The sequence below is a fragment of the Hibiscus syriacus genome, unplaced genomic scaffold (genome assembly GCF_006381635.1).
Source record: "Hibiscus syriacus cultivar Baekdansim isolate YM2019G1 unplaced genomic scaffold, ASM638163v2 tig00110457_pilon, whole genome shotgun sequence".
NCBI lineage: Eukaryota > Viridiplantae > Streptophyta > Magnoliopsida > Malvales > Malvaceae > Hibiscus > Hibiscus syriacus.
In genome coordinates, this window is record NW_024062744.1 from 1,346,751 (window position 1) to 1,364,421 (window position 17,671).

General features: G+C 34.7%; 1 pseudogene; it reads left to right on the forward strand.

Annotated features, from left to right (window-relative positions):
* Positions 1-114: 114 nt before the first annotated feature.
* Positions 115-16,994, forward strand: LOC120126278 (annotated as a pseudogene).
* The last annotated feature ends 677 nt before the right edge of the window (positions 16,995-17,671 follow it).

Consider the following 17,671-nt stretch of genomic DNA (forward strand, 5'->3'; position numbering starts at 1 on the left):
ATTTTGTTTTTGTTTTTATTTTGGATGAAACCCTAAAAGATTTCTTGCCATGCAAAGATATATATATATATATATTCCCACCTGTACATTGAAGTTATTCTAAATCAATTATCAATGCATGAGCTCCTGGTTTTTAATTTGCAAGTTTTTTAATCTTGATTAGGGTTATTTTTTTATGGATTATAAAGAATAATAAAAAATTGTTTCTTGTTAATGGGAATTTGCAGCGAATGTTGGGACGAACAAGGTAAAATCTTTCCAATTTTTTGGTTTTAACTTCTACATACGAGGACTTGAAATAGCACCCTAAAACAAAGAGAGAGTCAAATTAATGTGTATAAAGATTGAAAATTTGACCTTTCTTTCTTTTTTTTTCCTATGCTCAAAGAAACATTCTATACTTGATAACGTTTCTTTCTGCACAAATCCATTTTGATCAAGAGTTTTTTTTTTTAGAAAGATTGAAAGAGTTTTTTTAAGAGTTTCTTTTTTAATCACCTTAACCTAATAAAAATAATGAAAAAAATAAATTTTGACATTCAAAAATTGATTTAAAAAATAAATTTTAACTAACATATCACATCATTAAATTAACATATATTAATATTTAAGTGATTAAGATAGACAAATTTCTTTAGATAATGTGGTGAAAAAAATAATGGTTGATATGGATTTTTGTGTTATGAATAGTGTGTGAGGAAGACGTTCTAACCATCTAACGTCTTTAAAAAGATGTTGAAATGACATGACGTCTTCTAGATTGATACATTGTAAAAGTTGACTTTCACACTACATGCAACCTAGGAAAGAGGTTGGCACACAAGATCTTTCTAAAGACGTCAAATGATTTATGTGATACCACCCTCGTTGATAAAATAATTCTTCATTCACTCCTTACCAACCATTAAAATTTTTCATTACATTATCCCATCAAAATTGTTGTTTAAGATATAATAAATTATAACATAAGTAACCAAAACTTTTATCCACTCCTTTTCCCCTCATTTCCTTTAAATATTTCATATTGTCCCATAAAGTCTAGACTATTTAAGTCAATTAAGATATTAGGCTAACTGTGACTAAGTTGTAATGCCTTTTGTTCACTTACGCAAGAATCTTATTCCACTTGCTCTCGATTAGCAATCAATCACATGGCTATATTTCATTGGTGCACGAATTCAACGTATCTTGTATTGTTTACTACTTTGGGGTTTGAAAAAAAAAAGGAGCTTACTGGAGAAGTTACAGTTCGTTAATGGGAAAAGCCCAACTCACTTACGAATAAGGAAACTTTATTTATTGACCGTTCCTCAGCAAGTTCATTAAGTTTACTTAACCCCAGAAAAAAATCCTATTTTATCTCATTTTTAGACCTATACATAAACCCTTTTCTCCACCCACAAATCCACAACCGAAAGATATCACATCAACTCGGTATGTAAATCAAAAATGGATTCTTTTATAACTTATTGTCTCATAAATGCTTTCATTTTTATCTCTTTGTTTTAAATTTGTTTGGCTGGTAGGAAATTGGGTGAGCCTCGACTCTTGAAATACTACAATGATCCTCTTCTTTCAAGAAAAATCACAGTCAATCATATTTGGTATGAAAAGTTCAAACCTTCATATTCGATTATCATATCTGATTTTGTCACCTCCCTTTCATCTAATTTTACACATGTAACACCCCAAGTTATGAGTTAAGAGTTTCGGGTTGTTCGATTGGGTTTTAGAATGATTCACCCTTAGTTTATGAAGCCTTTGACCCAATTGGATTTGGTTTGGGCTTGAGATGAGCCCAATAAGAAATAAAAAGGGCATTTTTAATCTTGACCCAAATGTGGAGGGACAAGGAGAGTAAATTGACCAATTTTTGAAACTAAAGCAGAATTCTCAATTAATGGGATGATATCACGACTGTTTTGTTCATATATTTTTTTCTTCACCAAGTTTGTCTTCTTCCTCTCTTCTACTTCATTATCTTATCTCCCAAGTCAAGCTAAAGGTTGAAACTTTGAGAATTCTAATCCTCTATTAAGATTTTCAAGGTAATAACTTTAATCTTCATCTCCCAAACTTCCATTTAAGTTATCTTTTGCAAGTTTTGGCCAAGTTTCACAAAAATGGGTTTTACTGGGGTTTATAGAACCTTGGGGTTTAATCCATTTTTTAGGAAGTTATGGGTTATAGGATCATTTTTTAAACTTTCCTAAGCTTTCAAATGAGTTAATAACTCATCTTCTTTGTCCTAATTAGTTCAAGAAAAAGAGTGAGAGCTCTAAGGTAAGGGGAAGGAAAAATTCACTCTTGGGTGATTTGGAGACGTTTTCAGCAAGCTAGCATCAAGGTAACATGATTCTAACTTGACCATACTGCATGTAAGTCATTGTATATGTAATTTGGTATGTTTTGTTCATGTAAGCATGCTAAAGTAATTTTATGGCAAGATCTGTTTTTTTTTATTTGAAAGCATGAAATATGATAACTTTTAACCTATAAGACCTCAAATAAGACTTTAATAATATTTGCTAGTCTTAGGGGAGTGTATGGGTGAGATTTAGAGGCATTTTTGTTCCCAAAATAGGGCATTATAGTCTGTCAGTATCGGTACTAGAAGAACAATACCGATACTGTTCTTCGTGAAAGGCAAAAACCAAGCATGCTATAAGGGTGATATCGATACCCGTTCAAGGAGTATCTATACTCGGGGTCCAGTATTGATACTCATATGATTAGTATCGGTACTGAGGCATTTTTCAAAATATTGAAGCTGATTTTGGTATTAATACTCATGGGAGTATTGATACACAGGGTAGAGTGTCAATACCCCCTATAGGGGTATCGATACCAAGATATTTTTTTGAAACATCGAAACAAAATTTGGTATCGATACTCAGGTAAGTATGGATATCCAAGGGTCCAACACAATATTGACACCCATGATGATTTTTGGGCAATTTTGGTTAATTTGTTTAGGTGTTCGAGCTGAGGTGTTTTGAGTTCGTATAAGCCTTAAACATCCGATGCAAGTGAAAAAAAATAAGTTAACTCAATTATCACCTAAAAATCAAACAAGATAGGACGACTTAAGAATTGCTTTTGTATGATGTTTGGGAAACGACTAAGACACTCGAGTTATTCCAGCATTATGACGACCATCCTTTGTTTGTGAATATATGGATATTGTATGTTTGGTACGCATTCAATGCACGTAAATTTTGGAGCATACATGTACGAGTTCTAATGCACGTAAATTCTGGTATCGTACCTTATGCTCGACTAGGTTCGGATGTGAGCTTCTGATGCACGTAAATTCTAGGCCTCACCCCAACCTCTCAAGGATCCTAGGTAGACTAAGGGCTTTACGTTTCGATGCACGTAAATTTTAGTTCTTACCCAAAGCTATCATGTTCTAGATGGGCTAATGTGTCATCCGAGATACATATAAATTCCTCCGATCGCACCACTCGACCTATCTCATCTTTGTTATGTACTTTTGCATGTTTATGAATTTGCAGTCCAACATGTTCATGTAATGAATGCATGTAGTATTGCATAGTTATTTCTGTGGCACTGAGATTGTGAACTCAATATATGGAATGTGTTTCTGTGCATAGGTTAGTAGGGGATCGTTGAGGAGCCTATCGCGTCAATGCATTCCAGACCAGACGATTTACAGAGTATTTCTTGAGTATTTGTAGAGGGCACATATTTATGTGAACCTTTGCATGACCGAGTTATAACTCTATTTTGGTTTATACTCTATGGATGTATTTGTATGTTTTGGGAGACTCCTACATTTTGTAAACTTGATTTCGATTTTGCATAATTTATGATGAATGATTTTGATGTTATTAAATGTTTTAAAAAAAATTAGGTTGACTATTTCGGTGATTACGTGTGACATTGTAATTAATGGATCTTTGGGTCACACTGAATTCGAGTGTTACATTTAGTGGTATAAGAACATCCAGGTTTAGTGGTTTATAGGATCTGCGACTCAGAGTTAGTTTTTATATGAGTACATGCCCCTAGAGTATCAAGAGTACTTAAGATTCTGGAATGTTGATAGTGACATCTTCTTCTTTTTTTTCTTCTAATTTCAGGATTTGATTATGGCCGACGATTCGATCCCTAGTCATGAGGGCCAAGAGGAGAGTCGTGCCTCTTTGGCTGGAGATTTCGATGACGAGTACGTTCCAAATTTTGATCATAAGGAATCTGCGGAAGCATAAGTTAATGAGGTGACTTTCTTTCTCGATATGACTTCGACCCTTAGACATATCATCCGAGCTATTTCGAACCTATTTTCTATACCGCCTTCCTCACCTATACCCTCAGTTTAACCTACCATATTACCTAGGAGTCTTCTATCGAGAGGATCCATAAGTATCATACTATCAATTTTTATGGATATGGGGACGACGATCATATCTTCGCAGGCCAATGGCTCCGAGAGACACTCCGTACGCTTCGTCAGTTACACCTTACACCCGAGGACAAGTTGGAATGCCTCACTACCCTTCTAAAGGATGACACGATTGACTAGTTGGAGACCGTAGAGCTAGCGATGGAGCCAAAGAGGTCCACTTGGAAGTTCTTCCTGTCAGAGTTCTGTGAGAAGTACATCGACGAGGCATACACTGACGATCTATATGACTAGTTCCTGTATTTGACGGTGACTGAACCATACTTGAGTACGAGAAGAAGTTTCTTTGGCTGAGTATGTATACGTCAGAGCTCATTTCAACGGAGGTGCGTCATTGTTAGAGGTTTAGGGATGACCTCTATTTAGACATTTAAGCTCAATTGGCAGTTGATCCCCATTACATTTTCGTGGAGCTGACTCCCCAGACAAAGGTAGTCAAAAGAATTTTTCTCAAGAAAGCTCAGGTGGTGAGAGATTCAGTGATTCGGAGCCAGAGGGATCCAGTGACTGCTAGGCGATCTCAAACATTAGCTAAGCGGGTCATAGGCCCTTAGAATTCAGGGAGACCGCCATTAGGGCCGTCTAGAGGGGTAGCTCAGAGATCAGACCGTGGAGGTAGATCTGATTCTCATAGGAGACTCTTATTATCAACTTCCTGGTCTAGCGTCGGCAAATCAGAGAGGACACCAAATCATCTAGTGTGCCCAACTTATGGTAGAAGGTACCCTGGATAGTGTTATCAAGTGATTGGAGGTTGTTTTACCTGTGGGTATTTAAACTATTTAATCAGAGACTACCTCGTACTCAGAGTTTAGACCCTACATCATCTCAGAGATATGCGCCATCTGTCCAGCGTGTCGGGGGTCTTCTAATGGTGGTAGAGCCACTTCAAGATAATATGACCCACTTCTATGTGATTTCAAGTATCTTTGCAGTTTTCTCCATTCTAGTTACTATATTAGTAGATCCTAGTTTCACCTACTTTGTAACACCCCCAAATCGTATCTGACCCGAATACGAGTTTGAGATGTCACATCAACCTTTCAAACCATTTTTTATATAAAATAGAGGAAAATTTAGATTTAATTTAAACATACAAAATAATTTACATATATTACTCAAAAAAGTTTACAAAAACTATTCAGAGCTTATACAATTTAATTCTTTTAAATATATGCCAACACTATAATACAACAGAGAAACCTACTATTAATTCTTCTGATCTGATCTTTGCAGAAGTTACAATGTGTCCTCTTCATATCTTCTCTTTGGAACTTCTCGGATCCTACGTGAGTAACACTCACACGCTAAATCATAAACTTAGTGAGACATGTAACAAATAATAAAAACTATAACTACTTAACAAATGCATGTACATATCATACAACACGAAACTTATATGCACACATATCATTATTTTCATTTTTTATCATATGATCTTGTACTTATCATTTCTATATATGTCATAAAACACATATATCATTTCCACAAAGAAACACACATAGCATCATACTATATTTATTTATTCTCTTTAAAGCCCATGTATACATTTGAGAACTAAATATATGTGAGTACATAGTGGTTGTGCACATATGCTATCACCACAGCTCGTATAATTCCCACTGTGGGCATATAGAATTTATCCCAAAGGACCACATAGATGTCCCAAAGGACCACATATAACATATATATCTCGAATGACCACTTCTTAAGGACCAGATACATATTCAAATGGACTAAATAGGTGTACCGAAGTACCACATATATGTTCCAAAGGATTACATATATGTTTCGAACGAACACGTAGAACCCTCGACTCTTGGCATGCCAACTATACCCCTAGCTCTCATAACAAATAACATGGGCATTATCTTTTATGTTTGTCACATATGCACATTCATATCACATAGTCATACAAGTTCATAGTTTCATATCGCATATATCATGTAACATTCTCGTAGAGTCTCATATCCCATTATCATATATATGTCATGTCACGTTTTCTTGAATTCATATAGACATGTAATCACATATATCACTTTCACATATCTTATCTTTTATGATCACATAACTTATTATCATACATACATGCATTCACATAGTTCACATATAAATATGCACTTAACATCTAGACATATGCATTTACTCATATACATCTAGCATCATATTACTACATGTTTATGTTCCGGTACTCATATAACCTAATATTGAAATTAGACTCATCGCAAGTCTTAATTCTCTAACATAACTTACGCTTAATATCATATACTCACCTTGTCTCACTTGACAATACCAATCTCTTGTTTCTCTCTCGAATATAACTCTGACGACCTATCCGAACTTTGCTTTCGATCGATATATATATAAATATACAATCCACTGATTATCGAAATTCATAATACTCGAAAATATTCATACCAATGCAACTAAATAAAATGCTAATTTCAATTTCCCAACTCAAGTAGTATCAGTACTACAAGCACAGTACTGATACTTCTATGCTTATAGTATCGATACCCTTACATGGTAACAATACCCAATTTCTATTCTGTAATGTCCTTATAAGAATGGTATCGATACCTCCCTATTGGTATCGATACCCCTGGTATTGATACTCTTACTTCAATATCGATACCCCATGAAGATCATCACTCTTCTTCCTTATGGTATCGATGTTGTTCATGCAGTATCGATACCCTACACATAAGTTTCCTATAAATTACCTTGTAGTATCGGTACTAACTCAATCAGTACCGATACTACTACCCAAAATATATTTCCTTAAACCTGAAAATTCCAACACTTTACCCCAAAATCTAGTTATTTGACTCTCTTCATGCCTTTAAACTAAACTAGATATACTTAAACCATCTTTTAGCACTATAACACTTCATTATCATCAATATCTCACTATAACTCTTAAATTAAAGAATTTCACTAAACTTTCAATGTTTTCCAAACTCATGTCTAATGTTTTAAACTTCTTAATCATTCTTATGACAAGTCAAATTTATCAATAAAACTTCAAAAACTTCTTTATACCAACAATTCCTTTTTACACCCTTATTACAATTCCCTTTCTAATTCTCTCTTCTTGTTGTTTCAATCTTATATAAGCTTTCCTTAAGCTTATATAATACCCAAAGAATAAGAACCAACTTATAAATTCAAGAAATAAACAATTCTAATCCAACTCACCTTTGAAATGAAACTTACGGGAAGAAGAAGAATGCAAGAGGAAAAAGGCTTCCATATATCTCTCCCAGAAACCCATGTGTTTATCTCTTAATAAAGGAAACAAAATATCCTTTAAGATGAAAAAACCATAATACCCTTCAATCCTTCCATATTTACTATGTAATCCAATACCAAAATATTCATATTTAAGTCCTTAAACTTTTTAATTTTTCTTAAATTGGTCACTAAATTTTAAAAACTTTCATTTCAGTTACCAATTCGATTTTTGGGGTGTTACACACTTCTATATATATTATGACCTTGTCTGAGAAAGGAATATCTCAGCTGAGGATTTAGAAATAAGAGTCAGATTTTCTAGTCCTATAGGATTAGACGTTTTGGTCGATAAGGTTCGCCGTTGTTGCCCCGTAGAACTTCAGGGTAAGGTATTATTAGCCGACTTAATGGAGCTACCGTTTTGAGAGTTCGACGTGATATTAGGCATGAATTGAATCTCTGAACATGACGCAAGTTTGAGGTGTAAGGAAATACAACTTAAGCTTCACAAGGATGATAAAACCAATGTAGTGATGACTAGTGGGAGTACAGGTTGCATTTCCAAAGTCATTTTTCCAATCAGAGCTCAGAGATTGTTGAGTCAGGGATGTGAAGCCTTCTTGGCGTATGTTGTGGATACGCGTGTTTTCGTTCCAATGCTTGAGGACATATATATTGTACGCGAGTTCTCCGATGTGTTTTGAGAGGAGTTACCAAGGTTACCTCCTGATTGTGAGGTTTTGCCAGGATAAACTTTGGTGTCTATTACACCCTATCGCGTGGCACCGACAGAGTTGAAGGAACTAAATAACCAAATTTAAGAGTTTTTAGATAAGGTCTTTATTCGATCGAGCGTTTCACCTTGGGGAGTGTCAGTCCTCTTTGTCAAGAAAAAAATGGGTCGATGAGGTTGTGCATCGACTGAACAAGTTGACTATCAAGAATAGCTACCCTCTCTCTCAGATAGATTGTAACACCCCAACCCGTATCCGACCTAGATACGAATCCGATATATCATATTAACTTTTCAAATCGTTTACTTTTGAAAGATAGTTGAAAATTAAAACTTTTATTTATATATAAATGGTGGAATCCTTTAATAAAAGTATAGAAAGAAAATTCAAATTCCAAATGAAAAATAAAATACTTAATAATTTATATAAATACAGTAAAGTTCGTTTACAAAAAATATCAGATCATATACAATTTATTCTATAATTACATGCCAACCATATTTAATACAACAAAACACATACTGTTAAATTTGTTTCTGATATGATATTCAGAAGGGTTATGTTGTTTTGACTCCTAACTTTAATCTTCTTGCTTCTCCAAACCTACGTATGAAACACTCACATGCTAAGTCGTTGACTTAGTGAGCATATAAAATGTATATTAAAACATTACATCATTTAATCATATTCTAAACATTTCACACAATCATGTAAAAAAACATGGAACACATCATATAACGAAAGCACATATATGCACACACATATATATACATATCATCATCATCATCACTATCATTATCATTATCAACATCACTATCATTATTATTATCATTCATTGTTCATTTATATCTTTTTCTTTTAATAGCCCATGGTACATCATTGAGAACTTAAGGTATGTGAGTGCATTGAGGTTGTGCACAAATGTTGTCACCACAACTCATATAAATTGCACCGAAGTGTCACATAGAAATGTCCCAAAGGACCACATAGTATTGTCCAGAAAGACCGCGTAGAAATGTTCTGAAGGACCACATAGTATTGTCCCGAATGACCGCATAGAACCCTCGACTCTTGGCATGCCAATTATGCCTTTAGCTCTCATATAACATACTTATGAGCTTTACCATTTACACATTTCACATAGCTTATCACATAGGCGTGTATCCACATAGACCATTGCCAAATAGCTTATATCACATTTTCAGATTTTTACATAGTTTAATATCACATAGTTTATATCACATGTTCACTTGTTCACGTAGTTCGATATCACATAGTTTATATCACATGTTTACATGTTCACGTAGTTCGGTATCACATAGCTTATATCATTTTCTTATGTAATCACATAGATCACATAACGCATAAATTATGGTCACATAACATATATCACATACATTTTCACGTATTACATAAGTAAATATCACATAGTTTATTTTACCTTTTCATGTAATCACATAGACTAAGTAGAACAGTGCATATAACATATATACATATGCTTGTATTCAGGTATACATAGAAAACATATCACAACATATTAGTATTCATAAATCATAAAACCCAAATATTGGAAATAGACTATTCACAAGTATTATTTCCCATATCGCCATTTATTATAGTAGTATGCACTCACCTTGGCCTCACTAGTCAAAAGCAACACCTATAACTCTTATCTCTCACTTGATCAATCTTATATCTTCGATTCATCCGGAATTGGCTTTCGTTCGATATCTACACAATAATACGATTGATATAAATATCGAAACTCAAATCAATATAATCAATCCTTAATAACATAAGTTAAAAAAGCACTTGTTTTATTCATTCTGATTAGTATCGATACCCTAGGTATAGTACTGATACTTTCTTACTGTGGTATTGATACTTTACTTCAGTATCGATACCCTTTCTACATTCTGGAATTCATTCTTAAAAATGGTACTGATACTTAAACATTGGTAAGATACCCCTAGTATCGATGCTACTACTTTGGTATCGATGCTCTTTAAAGAATTCATCCACTTTTACCTTATGGTATCGATACTGTTCATCTAGTATCGATACCTAGACCAAGATATCACCTATTTTACCTTGAAGTATTGGTACTGTTCATCCAGTAATGATATCTCTTACCCAGAATTTATTCGTTTCAACTCAAAATTTGACCAAAACTTAGCTAAATTGCTCACTTTACTCTCTTATTAAGCCTTTAAACTCAACAACATTTAACCAAATCAATTTATAATACTTTAACACATCTAAATATCCAATATCTCACTAGCATACTTGAAACCAAAAATCATACCAATTAATCAACATTGTTCTTAATCATTTCTAACATTTTAGATTTATTATCTCAGCTTATGACAAGTCAAAACTCACATCAAAATTCATTTACCAACTCTTTCTCAACAATTCACTCAAAAAACCCTTTTTATTTAATCATTCATAATTGATCCATCTTTTAGTTTTTACTTATCTTTAAACTTCCTTAAGTTTTCCTAACACCCCAAGAATCAAAACCAACTGGAAAAATTCTTACCTTAACCAAGCACTCACGATGGAAGAAGAAGAAGAAGAAACTAAACTTCCAGATTTTTCTTTCCTTTTCTAACATCCTCTACGTGCTTATATAATACACCACTAACCAATTTTAAATTCATTAATTACCAAAAGACCAAAATGCCCTTTCATATTTTAATCTTTACTAAATAATCTTTCAAAAAAATATTCTAAATAAATCCTTGAACTTTTCAATTTATCTAAATTGACCACAAAATTTTAAAATCTTACACTTAGGTCACTAGCCCGTTTTTAGGATGTTACATAGATGATCTGTTCTACCAACTTAAGGGCGTATGTGTGTTTTTTCAAAATTGATTTGAGATCAGGGTACTATCAGTTGAAGGCTAAGGATATTGATATAGCTAAGACATTCTTTAGTACAAGATATGGCCATTGCGAGTTTCTCGTGATGCCATTCAGATTCACTAATAACTCGAAGACATTCATAAATTTGATAAACTGAGTTTTTATCCATATTAGATCAATTTATGGTGGTCTTCATCGATGTTATTCTTGTGTACTCTTGGTTCGAGGAATAACATGATCAACACCACCGCATCTTTTACAGATACTTTGGGAATGTCAGTTATATGCTAGGTTTGGGAAGTATGAGTTATGGTTGACCAAATTGGTATTTTTAGGTCATTTGGTAACAATTGATGGCATCTGAGTGGATCCCCTGAAGATTAAGGCAGTGTTAGAGTGAGAACTGTCATTTTATCAAGGGTTTCTCCATGATTGTGGCATCGTTACTAAATTACTTAAGAAGAAATTCCTTTTGTATGGAACGAGAAGGGCCAAAAAAGATTTGATTAGTTGAAAGAAATCCTCACGTAAACCCCCATTTTGATACAACCAGAATTGGGTAAGGACTTCACTATATTCAATGATATGTCGTTAAATAGTTTGGGATGTATTAAGATGCAAGAAGGGAAAGTAGTGGCCTATGCGTCCCGACAGCTTAAGCCTCACGAACGAAATTATCCTACCCATAATTTGGAGCTTGCCGTAGTGGTTTTTGCTTTGAAGATTTGGAGGTACTGCCTATTTGGGGAGAAGTGTCACGTCTTCACAGATCACAAGAGCCTTAACTATCTGCTCACTAAGAATAACTTTTTAAAGACTATGATTGTGTGATCGATTATCACTTGGGCAAAGCAAACGTCGTTACAGTCGCATGGAGTAGAAAGATCGTATGGAGATGCGAACTTTCTTAGCATGTCTGAGTTTGACTTAATCGGGTTTTCTTTTGGCCAAGTTAAGGGTCAATCTTGAGTTAGTGGGCAAAGTTAAGAGGTTACAAGGTTTGGACGATCGATTGAAGGCCCGAGTAGAGCAAGTCCTCCAAGGTGAAGCCCCAGGTTTTTAGGTACGCGAAGGACATGTTTTGTAATTTCGAGGGCATTTGTATATGACAGCTGATAGAAAACATCATGACAAGATCCTTCTTGAGGCGCATTGTAGTCATCTCTCTATTCATCCGGATGGCAACAAGATGTACCAAAAACTCTGACCATTGTATTGGTGGCTAGGCATGAATAGAGAATTGTCTGAGTTTGTTGCTAAGTGTTTAGTTTGCCAACAAATAAAGGCAGAACATCTGGTTCCCTCATGATTACTTTGAGCAATTCAGATTTCGTAATGGAAATAAGAGAGAATGACGATGGACTTTGTAACTGGCCTTTCTATTACTAGGTTCTGATACGATACAATTTAGGTTATATTGGATCGATTAACCAAATCTGTTCATTTTTTTGTTCATATGGACTACATGTTAGAGCAGTTGGCTCAGCTATACATCCACGAGATTGTAAGATTACACGAAGTCCATATCTCTATCATTTTCGATAGAGATCCACTGTTCACTTCTCAGTTCTGGAAAACATTGTATGGAGCTTTGGGTACTAAAATGCATGACAACAACACCTTTCATCCTCAGATAGATGAACGGTCCAAGCGAGTTATCCAGATTTTAGAGAATATACTTAGGTGCACCGTTTTGGACCTTGAGGGTAGTTGGAAAGATCACTTGCCTTTGGTAGAGTTCTCCTACAACAATATTTTTCAAGCAAGTATTCAGATTGCTCCGTATAAAGCCTTGTATATGCGTAAATGTAGAACTCCATTGTGTTGGACAGAGATCAATGAGGGTAAGATAGATATCTTAACTTGATCCAAGAAATTAAAGAAAAAGTTTAGTTGATTCAAAGTCGATTAAAAGATGCTTCTGATAAACATAGTTTATATGTCGATCTGAAGTGAAAGGATATTAAGTTTGCAGCATGAGACAAAGTATTTCTCAAGATTTCCCTATGGGAAAATTTACTTCGGTTTAGACACAAGAGTAAGTTGACTCTGCGATTCATCAGACCATATGAGGTTTTAGAGAGAGTTGGGATACTGGCATATCGTTTAGTGTTACCTCTAGAGCTCGAGCGCATCCACAACATGTTTCAGGTCTCTATGCTTCGACGATACCAATCCGATCTATTCCATGTTATTCCCTTGAACAAGTGAAGTAAGGTAAAATCTGACTTATTAGGAAGAACCGATCTGAATCATTCTCAAAGACGTTAAAGAGTTGTGAAACAAGATGATACCATTATTAAAGGTTTTGTAGAGGAACCATGGCGTTAAAGAGGCGGTATGGGAGCCTGAGGAAGATATACAACTTTAGTATCCGCAACTCTTCTATTCATTAATTTCGAGGACAAAATTTCTTTTTAGGAGGGGAGAGTTGTAACGCCCTGAATTGTTAGGAGTTTCAGGTTGTTCGATTGGGTTTTATTTATAAAGCTTTTGACCCGATTGGATTTGGTTTGGGCTTGAGATGAGCCTAATAAGAAATAAAAAGGATGGTTTTAATCTTGACCAAAATATAGAGGGACTAGGAAAGTAAATTGACCAATTTTTTAAACTAAAGTTGAATTCCCAATTAATGGGATGATATCACGTATGTTTTGTTCATATCTCTTTTTCTTCACCAAGCTTGTCTTCTTCATCTCTTCTACTTCATTCTCTTCCCTCCCAAGTTAAACTAAAGGTTGAAACTTTAAAAATTCTAATCCTCCATTAATATTTCCAAGGTAAGAACTTCAATCTTCATATCTCAAGCTTCCATTTAAGCCCTCTTTTATAAGTTTTGGCCAAGTTTTACTACAATAATTTTTAGTGGGGTTTATATAACCTTGAGGTTTAATCTATTTTTTGGGGAAGTTCTAGGTTATAGGATTATTTTTAACACCTTCCTAAGTTTTAAAATGAGTTAATAACCCATTTTTGTTGTCCTAATTAGTTCAATAAAAAGGGTGAGAGGTCTAAAGCAAGGAAAAAGGAAAAACTCACTCTTGGGTGATTTAGAGACGTTTTCAGCAAGCTAGCATCAAGGTAACACAATTCTAACTTGACCATACTGCATGTAGGTCATTGTATGTGCATTTTGGTATGTTTTGTTCATGTTAGCATGCTAGAGTAATTTCATGGAAAGATTTTGTTGTTTGAGAGCATGAAAGATGATAACTTTTAACCTATAAGACCTCAAATAAGACTTTATTAAGATTTTCTAGTCTTAGAGGAGTGTATGGGTGAGATTTAGAGGCATTTTTGTTTTCAAAAAAGGGTATTCTAGTCTGTCGGTATTGGTACTTGAAGAACAATATCGATATTATTCTTCGTGAAAGGTAAAAACCAAGCATGTTATAAGAGCAGTATCGATGCCCCTTCAAAGAGTATCGATACTCGGGGTCTAATATCGATACTCTGATGGTCAGTATCGATACTGAGGTATTTTTGAAAACATTGAAGTTGATTTTGGTATCGATACTCATGGGAGTATCGATACCAAGGGTAGAGTATCGATACTCCCCATAGGGGTATCGATACCGATATATTTTTTCGAAACATAAAAGTAAGATTTGGTATTAATACTCAGGTGAGTATCGATACCCAATGGTCTAGTATCAACACTGTTTTCACAGTATCGATACCCATGGTGATTTTTTGGGCAATTTTGTTTAATTTGTTTGGGTGTTCTGGATGAGGTGTTTGAGTTCGTATAAGCCTTAAGTATCCAATGTAAATGAAAACAAATAAGTTAACTCAATTTTCACCTAGAAATCAAGCAAGATATGATGACTTAAGAATTACCTTTGTATGATACCCGAGAAACAACTAGGACGCCCGAGTTACTCTAATACTATGGCGATCATCCTTTGTTTGTGAATATACAAATATTGTGTATTTGGTACACATCCGATGCATGTAAATTTTGGATCGTACCAGTACGAGTTCCAATGTACGTAAATTTTGGTACCATACCTTATGTTCGATTGGGTCCGGGTGTGATCTTCTGATGTACATAAATTCTGAACCTCACCCCGACCTCTTAATGACCCGAGGTAGACTAATGGCTTTAAGTTCCGATGCACATAAATTTCGGTTCTTACCTTGAAGCTATCACATTCTAGATGGGCTAGTGTGTCATCCAATATGCTTGTAAATTCCTCTAACCGCACCACTCGACCCATCTCATGTTTGTTATGTACTTTTACATGTTTATGACTTTGTACTCCAGCATGTTCAGGTAATGAATACATGTAGTATTGCATAGTTATTTTCGTGGCACTAAGCTTGTGAGCTCAGCGTATGAAATGTGTTTCCATGTGCAGGTTAGTAGGGATCGTTGAGGAGCCTATAGCGTCAATACATTCCAACTGAACGATTTGCAGAGTATGTCTTAAGTATTTGTAGAGGGCATGTATTTATGTGGACCATTGTATGATCAAGTCATAACTATATTTTGGTTTATACTCTATGGATGTATTTGTATGTTTTGGGAGACTCTCACGTTTTCGATTTCGATTTCGCACAATTTATGATGAATGATTTTGATATTGTTAAACGTTTTAAAAAGAAATGTTTGTGTTGACCATTTCAGTGGTTCAGTGTGACATCATAATCCATGGATCTTCGGGTCGAACTGAATTAGGGTGTTACAACACACATATCTCAAAACAAGCAACCCACGGTTGCCCAATGATGGAAAACCATCGAGAAATACTACCACCTCACCACAAACAAAGCTTCTATTTCCCTGTCATTGGGAAAATAATTCTCGAATAGAAATATTCGCTTGGAAAATCTCTCAAAAATCAGTAAATCATTTAACTTGCCTCGAGGGGTGACCAAAATAATGCTATTAACGTCGTGTTAATAGCATCCGACGTTGTCGTCAGACATTTGGTATGAGTCGATATGAGACTCACTTATCAGCCTTGGGATCGAGCAGTGGTCACATCAAGGCCAAAAGTACTTCCGACGTTGTCGTCAGACATTTGGTATGAGTCGATATGAGACTCACTTATCAGCCTTGGGATCGAGCAGTGGTCACATCAAGGCCAAAAGTACTCCAAATTTATTTGCATTTGGGTTGGTAACTCCGTTCATCAACAGTGCCCGGGCCAATGTGCTTAGTCATTCTACCAACCGATCTACGGGCCATAGACTCCTCCTTTGGTAGCACCGAACAACAACGTGGGTCTTGATGACATAGTGATCAACTTGGCTAGCCTCATGGCTAAGACCGTTACTAACCCTTTCGGAAATGGTTACTTTCAGGAAGGGACATACGCATGAATTTATGTTAAGGGCGAATTTGAGTTTTTAAATTTTCAGGGATGAATTTAAACTTATAAAATTTCAAGAGAAAAAATAGATTTTCAATATAAAATACATAAAAAAATCTAAAATATATGATAATTTTAATTTTTTAAGAAGTGACTGTCCCCACCTGTCTCCTCTGTCTATCCCTACTTCCGGGGCTCGACGGAGGTGCCTTTAGAAGCTTCATCGGCTTGTCCCGGAATCTATGGTACATGGGCGTATCCGGGCTATGTAGGGAACCTATTGCAAGATACTACTACTAGTGCTAGCTACAATGCTAATGGTGACAATGGAAGTACTTGCTTCCTGCTTTGTACGATCCTGCTACGTCATCTTGCTCAACTTTGATCTAATGTGTTTAAGCAGTGATATTAGCATTAGTGTTAGATTCGATGTTACAAGGCTTACAAGTAGAACGTAAAATTCTTTTACGTGTTAATTTATTACCTTAATGCATATAATAATATATAGATCACAATCTACTTTGGTTGTGCTTTTCACATTATTGCTTGTGATGCTTTCTCAAGCTTTCCTAGATGTTGTTATTTAGAACCAATGTTTTCAAAATCGGACCGGACATTGAACCGGTGAAGGTACTGGTTCACTGGTTCAATTGGATTCAACCGCGGTTGAACCTGATTTTATATAAAATAATATTTTTTTTTAATTTTACATAATATTCAAAGCAATATTAATATATATGTAACACTTTTTTAAGTTTACAATATTAAAAGGTATAAAAATATCACAAGTCATAACATGTATAAATAAAAAACCATAAAATCAAGTGAAACAAAATGATTCAAATCAACTACAACATAATATTTAAGGTAAAACATATTAAATAATAAATATAATTATATAATTATAATCAAAAAAAATAAAATTGGGGTTTAAAAAATCATAACAAATGATGTCATTTGGTTTAATTGTTTTAAAAAAAATAATCTCACATGGCTAAAAAACATAGAAGAGTATCCCAAAAGTTTAAAGAGTAAAAATATGATAACAAAACAATCCCACATGGCTAAGAAACATAGAAGAGTAT